Consider the following 8,148-nt stretch of genomic DNA (forward strand, 5'->3'; position numbering starts at 1 on the left):
CATAACTGTTCAGTGAGTTTGCAATTGATCCTCAGCATTCAGCTCAGATTCAAAAGCAACAGATATGACCCATGTGACCCCCATCAGGTCACTGATTGTTTATTGCCTGGAAACCAATCAGTGGAAAGCAAGAGAGCTGAAAAGCAGGAAGTAGTGTTCTGGATACATTTTTTTTGCACAGCCTATTTATTTACCAGTTTTTATTTTCATGCTGAACAATTCTTTTAAAACATTAACTTCATAACATGTTGGCCCAGAGATTAGGCATATTTCCCGCAATACTAGGGGTGGGACACCTTTAAATTAAATCCTAGTATGTTATACAATGGCTAATTCTAAGCAACTTTTCAGTTGGCCTAGTTATGCCTTCTTCTGACTCTTTTCAGCTTTCAAATGGGGGTCACTGACCCCATCTAAAAACAAATGCTCTGTAAGGCTACAAATGTATTGTTATTGCTACTTTTTATTACTCATCTTTGTATTCAGGAGTATAGATATAGGAGTATAGATATAGGAGTATAGATACAGGAGTATAGTAGGAGTATAGATATAGGAGTATAGATATAGGAGTATAGATATAGGAGTATAGATATAGGAGTATAGATATAGGAGTATAGATATAGGAGTATAGATATAGGAGTATAGATATAGGAGTATAGATATAGGAGTATAGATACAGGAGTATAGTAGGAGTATAGATATAGGAGTATAGTAGGAGTATAGATACAGGAGTATAGATATAGGAGTATAGATATAGGAGTATAGATATAGGAGTATAGATACAGGAGTATAGATACAGGAGTATAGTAGGAGTATAGATATAGGAGTATAGTAGGAGTATAGATACAGGAGTATAGATACAGGAGTATAGATACAGGAGTATAGTAGGAGTATAGATACAGGAGTATAGATACAGGAGTATAGTAGGAGTATAGATACAGGAGTATAGTAGGAGTATAGATACAGGAGTATAGATACAGGAGTATAGATACAGGAGTATAGTAGGAGTATAGATACAGGAGTATAGATACAGGAGTATAGTAGGAGTATAGATACAGGAGTATAGATACAGGAGTATAGATACAGGAGTATAGATACAGGAGTATAGATACAGGAGTATAGTAGGAGTATAGATACAGGAGTATAGATACAGGAGTATAGTAGGAGTATAGATATAGGAGTATAGATACAGGAGTATAGTAGGAGTATAGATACAGGAGTATAGTAGGGGTATAGATATAGGAGTATAGATACATTTCTCTCGCTCTATCATCTAGCTCTCTCTTTATCTATCTCGCTTTCTATATTTATCTATCTTTCTCTCTCTCTACTAGGGGGGCTGACGCAGTGGATGGGGGGATTGATACCTATGGATATTTGAAGCACAATGTTAATTTATTATGAAATGTTTTTATCACATCTCTGCAGACAAAGGGGTTAATTCTCAGATATAACAATATAAGTAAACGGAGGGCACACCAAATTCCAATAAACATAGGCAAATATTAAATATGAGGTGCACAACAAACCATAAGTCGCCCCTACCGAGCGACCAAATATAACAAATACAGAAAATTGGGTCTGCACACTCAAAAGAAATTTTCGACACAGGTGGTGAAATTTAAGATATGCTTTACTTAGTAAAAACAGACAATGACATCGTCATCACAGCGAACAAAAAAACATTTCACATTGTCATAATATACATACCACCCTTAAGTACAGAAAAGGCAGACAAGGGAATACAAGTAGCGGATACACCTGCCTAAATGAGAATGACCCCAACGTTTCGGCACAATAGCCTTTGTCAAGGGGATTCTGATGTGCAACCGAATAAGCAGCAGAATAAATACCCTCTCCAAAAACGCGTCCGTCCCTATTTTTCGCGCGCTACCCGAACTTCCGGATCTGTGACGTCACATCCGCCTACGTCACTTCCGCCGACTATACGTGCAGCGTAGTGACGCGGCTCCCTAAGCTATCATTATCACGGGTAAGGAGATCACGCGGGAACAGACGTTGTAACACCTGGGTGCTTTGAGCATACGCAATCGAGAATACCTCAGCTGTCACGCCGTATCCTAGCAACCCCAGCGTTTCAACAGGGAATGGGAGACCGGACAAAGGACAAATTCTTATGGCAAAACAACATCACCTTAAACATTTATATTAAATGTAACTTCACAACCAAAATACTCTAACACACCAAGTGTTACAACATTAAAATATATTATGTAATCTACATATCATAATAATTCATCAGCCATATTAAAATGATAAAACTGGGTGTATTAAAGTGACAGTGCTAATCGATTCATACAGCATATAATTCACCTATCAAATATTTCTTTAGCTATATTGTATCAGTACAAATAAGTGTATCAAAGTGACAGTGCTAATAAATTTATACAATAATAAATAAAGTGCAAGTGCCTAATGCAACATATAAAAATCATTCTAAGTATTTCATCAAATAAATATGTATATTGCAATTCATCTAGATAAAGTGTCTTTTGCAAATCAGTCACCAAAGTGATATATCCTTATCAAAATCATTATACATAAGCCATCACCATGGACCGTCCCAATACAATTATAGAAGTTGGCATGCAGATTGTCAGGTCCATTTAAAGATGATTGTATTATTCGTAATTAGATTTAAATAGCCCGAATCCGGATCCATCCCCATTATCCTGTACAATCTGGAAGAATAACGGTATTTAGAAAATTAAAATCCAACATATATACAATAAATTACACAAACATCAGAACACTTAATAAAACCCATTTTACACACAGGCTGAGGTTGTGGACAATTAATCTCCAGCTAACCATGCTCAGAAAAATAGAGATAGCTCCCTATCCTCATTAAGTCCATGTGGAGAAAGACAATTCAGTTTATATATCCATTTTAGTTCCCTCTGTTTGAGGAGTAATTCCCTATTCCCCCCCCGAATAGGTCTCTTAACCTGCTCTATTCCCATAAAGCGCAATTGATTGACTTGATGTTGTGCCTGCATGTAATGTCTGGCTATCGGGGACGAATTTTTACCAAGTCTCACATCACTTCGATGTTCTCCAATTCTCACAGTTAGGGATCTGGTTGTCTCACCCTCATAGATCTTTCCACATGGACATTTCACCATATATATGACATGATCCGACTGACAATTAATGTAGTCCTTCATTTCATAGCTTTTCCCACTCATTGGATGATAGAATTTGTCAGTGCGGACTACAAAATTGCAGTTAACACATCTCCCACACTTATACATCCCCTTTGTCCCACTCAGCCAGGTACCTTGTTTTTTAGGAGGTTCACTCAGGGCATGGACTAGCTGGTCCCGCAAGTTTGTCGCTCTTTTGTACGCCATCATTGGAGGATCAGCCACCCAAGGTCGTAACCTATGGTCCATCTGTAACAAATGCCAATGACGGTTTATTACACTTTTCACCTGCCCTGACTTCGTGGAATATGTGGAAACAAAAGGTAATCTATCAGTCTTTTTGCTCTCTGTTTTCGTCAGTAAGGAGGATCTTGGTTTTTCTTTGACTCTCTGTTTAGCTTCTAAGAGGGCACCTGTCTCATAACCCCTACTTCTAAAGTGGGTCAGCATTTCCCCTGCTCTCTCATCAAATTTAGTATCAGTGCTCACAATGCGCCTGACTCGCAAAAGCTGGCTGTAGGGTAAACCCTTTGTAGTAGAGGGTGGATGAAAACTGTGGGGGTCAAGATAGGTAATCCTATCTGTGGGTTTCCTATAAATGTCCGTCACGAGTCTCCCTCCTTGTACTTCCACAGTCACATCCAAGAAATGTACCTGACTTCGGTCAAACTCAAGTGTGAACTTGATAGTTGGAATCCTTGTATTAAGATGTTCCTTGAACCGTTCTAGGTGGTCCTCTGATCCCTGCCAAATAAAGAAGAGGTCATCTATGTAGCGAAGCCAAGAGACAACGTGGGGCCAAAATTCCTGATTGTTATATACAAAATCCTCCTCAAAGCGTGCCATGTATAGATTCGCGTACGCAGGAGCAACATTTGACCCCATTGATGTCCCCTGGCTTTGCTCATAATATTTTCCCTCAAAAAGAAAATAGTTCTTGGTCAGGACCCATTCAAGGAACTGCAGTAATAGATCAGCAACCCCATCCGGTAGTTGCTGCCTTCGTATAATCATATCAATAGTCTCAATACCATGATCATGTGGAATTGAGGTATATAGTGAGGAGACATCCATTGTGCACAGGAATGCATCATGTGGAATCATGTCTATGTCATTCAATTTGTTAATGAAATCCGTGGTATCTTTTACATAGGATTTGGTACATACCACCAAGGGATTCAGAACACTATCCAATAGTGTGGCCATCGGTTGAAATATGGATGACATTCCCGCCACAATGGGTCTCCCAGGTGGTCTTCGCATCTCCTTGTGGATCTTAGGAAGAAGGTAAAACACAGGTACAATCGGAAAGTCTACTCTCAAATATTTCCTAAGACGTTCTGTTATAATCCCTTCTTGTTTACTGGTATCCAAAACCTGGTCTATTAACCGTTTCAAATCATTCGTGGGGTCCCCCTCCAATGGCCTATAGTGTGCAGTGTTGCTCAATTGGGAGACTACTTCCTCCCTATAGAAGTCAGTGTCCATCACAACTATTGCCCCTCCCTTGTCGGCAGGTTTAATGGTGATTGTAGTATCACATTTCAAATTATGTAATGCTTCCTTCCCGCGTGATCTCCTTACCCGTGATAATGATAGTTTAGGGAGCCGCGTCACTACGCTGCACGTATAGTCGGCGGAAGTGACGTAGGCGGATGTGACGTCACAGATCCGGAAGTTCGGGTAGCACGCGAAAAATAGGGACGGACGCGTTTTTGGAGAGGGTATTTATTCTGCTGCTTATTCGGTTGCACATCAGAATCCCCTTGACAAAGGCTATTGTGCTGAAACGTTGGGGTCATTCTCATTTAGGCAGGTGTATCCGCTACTTGTATTCCCTTGTCTGCCTTTTCTGTACTTAAGGGTGGTATGTATATTATGACAATGTGAAATGTTTTTTTTGTTCGCTGTGATGACGATGTCATTGTCTGTTTTTACTAAGTAAAGCATATCTTAAATTTCACCACCTGTGTCGAAAATTTCTTTTGAGTGTGCAGACCCAATTTTCTGTATTTATTAATTCTCAGATAAACAGCACAGTTGGTTAGTCTGTTTGTTGGTTCTGCTTCTACAATAGAATCCTTCTTACATATTCAGGTACTTGATGGTTTGATCACAACCAACCACTAGATGTCACTGTTTGCAACCTAAATAGTGTCCTGGTTACAGTATAACATATCATTTTTAAAAAAGCACCTACAAAAGCCACATTAAACCTTATTTTAGCATTTATGCCTGTTTGATAAGAAGAAAATGACCATATGTTATGGTGTCAGTGCAGAGTAATTTGCTGGGCATTGTAAGTAAATGCTGATGATGATGACAAAGTTGTGAGTTTCTGGGTCAAGGCAGATGGGTGCTAGTTGGGTGGCACTGACTCACACAAAGGGAATCTGTTATGATTTTTATGATGTCGTTTTTATTTCTTAATGACAGTTTACACTGCAAATAATTCACTCTACAATATAAAATTTCATTCCTGAATCAGCAAGTGTATTATTAAGTTGTAATATTGGTGTGTAGGTGCATCTCAGGTCATTTTGCCTGGTCATGTGCTTTCAGAAAGAGCCAGCACTTTAGGATGGAACTGCTTTCTGGCAGGCTGTTGTTTCTCCTTCTCAATGTAACTGAATGTGTCTCAGTGGGACCTGGATTTTACTATTGAGTGTTGTTCTCAGATCTACCAGGCAGCTGTTATCTTGTGTTACGGAGCTGTTATCTGGTTACCTTCCCATTGTTCTGTTGTTAGGCTGCTGGGGGGAAAGGGAGAGGGCTGATATCACTCCAACTTGCAGTACAGCAGTAAAGAGTGACTGAAGTTTATCAGTCACGTGACTGGGGGCAGCTGGGATACTGACAATATGTCTAGCCCCATGTCAGATTTCAAAATGAAATATAAAAAAATCTGTTTGCTCTTTTGAGAAATGGATTTCAGTGCAGAATTCTGCTGGAGTAGCACTATTAACTGATTCATTTTGAAAAAAACTTTTTTTGCCATGACAGTATCCCTTTAACGTCAGGGTCAAAAGCGTTTAAGTGTTGTATGTTGTTCCTGCACCAGGGGGCATAAGTATAGCAGCTTAAACAAATTTGCTCAGTCTGGGACAGAACCCATGGTTAGAAATATTGGTGGTTCTGTACCCGTGGAAACCACAGCCCTTTAGCAGTAAAGATCTGTGTCTCCAAAGATGCCCCAGTAGCTCCCCATCTTCTTTTCTGCTGATTCACTGCACATGCTCTGTGCTGCTGTCACTTACTGAGCTTAGGGACCCAACTCACAATATACAGTACACATAGAATAGAAATGTCACAATATAAGGTGGTTATCAACATCAGCTTCTATGACGGATGTAACCTTGTTTATGTGCTTTTCCAAGACCTCTTAGCTTCTCAACAGCAACCCGGAGCCCACTGAGCATGTGCAGTGCCACTGACACAGAAGTTGGCCTAGTAAGATCCAGTGGAGACCTTTGAAGGCCTGGATCATTACTGTCAGAGCTGCTGAACCTCTGGTCTGTTACTGTAAATTCAGTATAAAAAATTACAGCCGTATTTCATTTAAAAGGTTTAGTTCTCCTTTAACCCAGACCTGTTTTTGATTACCATACAAAACATAAACCGCAGACATAGCAGACAGGGAAGCGCTGTATTTCTACAAAGATTTATTAAAGCTTAAACGTCTCCGCGTAAAAGTTGCATACACGTTAAAAGTATGTGGCTGTGAGCGACGGCGCACATATTACTAAATACCGTACTGCCATGCTGGAAAAATAATAATAAAACGCAAGGAAAACCTTTTTTTATTTATTTATTTTTTTTAAATACCTTCACTTGCCACAAGGAGCGTAAAAGCATTGCCTGCAACCTGTTGCATTGCTCTCTTGCAGTGAAAGATTTAAGGCAGGGATATCCTACTGCTAAGTACAACTCCCAGAAGCCCCTGCTTGCTGTTGCAGAGGATCCTGGGAGCTGTAGTTTGAGAGTCTGTCGACCCTCAGTTAAAGGTCACCTTTAAACTAACTTTTAGTATGATGTAGAGACTGATATTCTGAGACAATTTGCAATTGGTTTTCATTTTTTATGATTTGTGTTTTTTGGGTTATTTAGCTTTTTATTCAGCAGCTCTCCACTTTGCAGTTTCAGCAGTCTGGTTGCTATGGTTCCAAATGACCCTAGCAACCATGCATTGATTTGAATAAGAGACTAGAATATGAAAAGGAGAGGGCTTGAATAGAAAGAGGAGTAATAATAGGGATGCAAATCCAGTTTGTTTTTTTTAACAGGATTCGGATTCGGCCGAATCCTTCTGCCCGGCCAACCAGAATCCTAATTTGCATAATACAAATTAGGGGCGGGGAGGGAAATCGCATGACTTTTTGTCACAAAACAAGGAAGTAAAAGATGTTTCCATTTCCCACCCCTAATTTGCATATGCAAATTAGGATTCCTTCATGAAAGATTCGGCCAAATCTTTCGCGAAGGATTCGGGGGGTTCGGCCGAATCCAAAATAGTGGATTCAGTGTATCCCTAGTATTAAAAAGTAGCAATAACTATAAATTTGTAGCCTTATGGAGCATTTATTTTTGTAAATGGGTTAGGGATGCACCGAATCCAGGATTCGGTTCGGATTCAGCCTTTTTCAGCAGGATTCGGATTCGGCCGAATCCTTCTGCCCTGCCGAACCGAATCCTAATTTGTAATTATGCAAATTAGGGGAGGGGAGGCAAATCATGTGACTTTTTGTCACAAAACAAGGAAGTAAAAAATGTTTTCCCATTCCCACCCCTAATTTGCATATGCAAATTAGGATTCCGCTTCTGTTCGGTATTCTGCCGAATCTTTCGAGAAGGATTCGGGGGTTCGGCCGAATCCAAAATGCATCAGTAACCCCCATTTGAAAGCTGGAAAGAGTCTGAAGAAGGCAAATCATTCAAAAACTATAAAAAAAAAAAAAAAAAATGAAGGCCAATTGAAAAGTTG

This window comes from Xenopus laevis, chromosome 5L (genome assembly GCF_017654675.1).
Source record: "Xenopus laevis strain J_2021 chromosome 5L, Xenopus_laevis_v10.1, whole genome shotgun sequence".
Classification (NCBI taxonomy): domain Eukaryota; kingdom Metazoa; phylum Chordata; class Amphibia; order Anura; family Pipidae; genus Xenopus; species Xenopus laevis.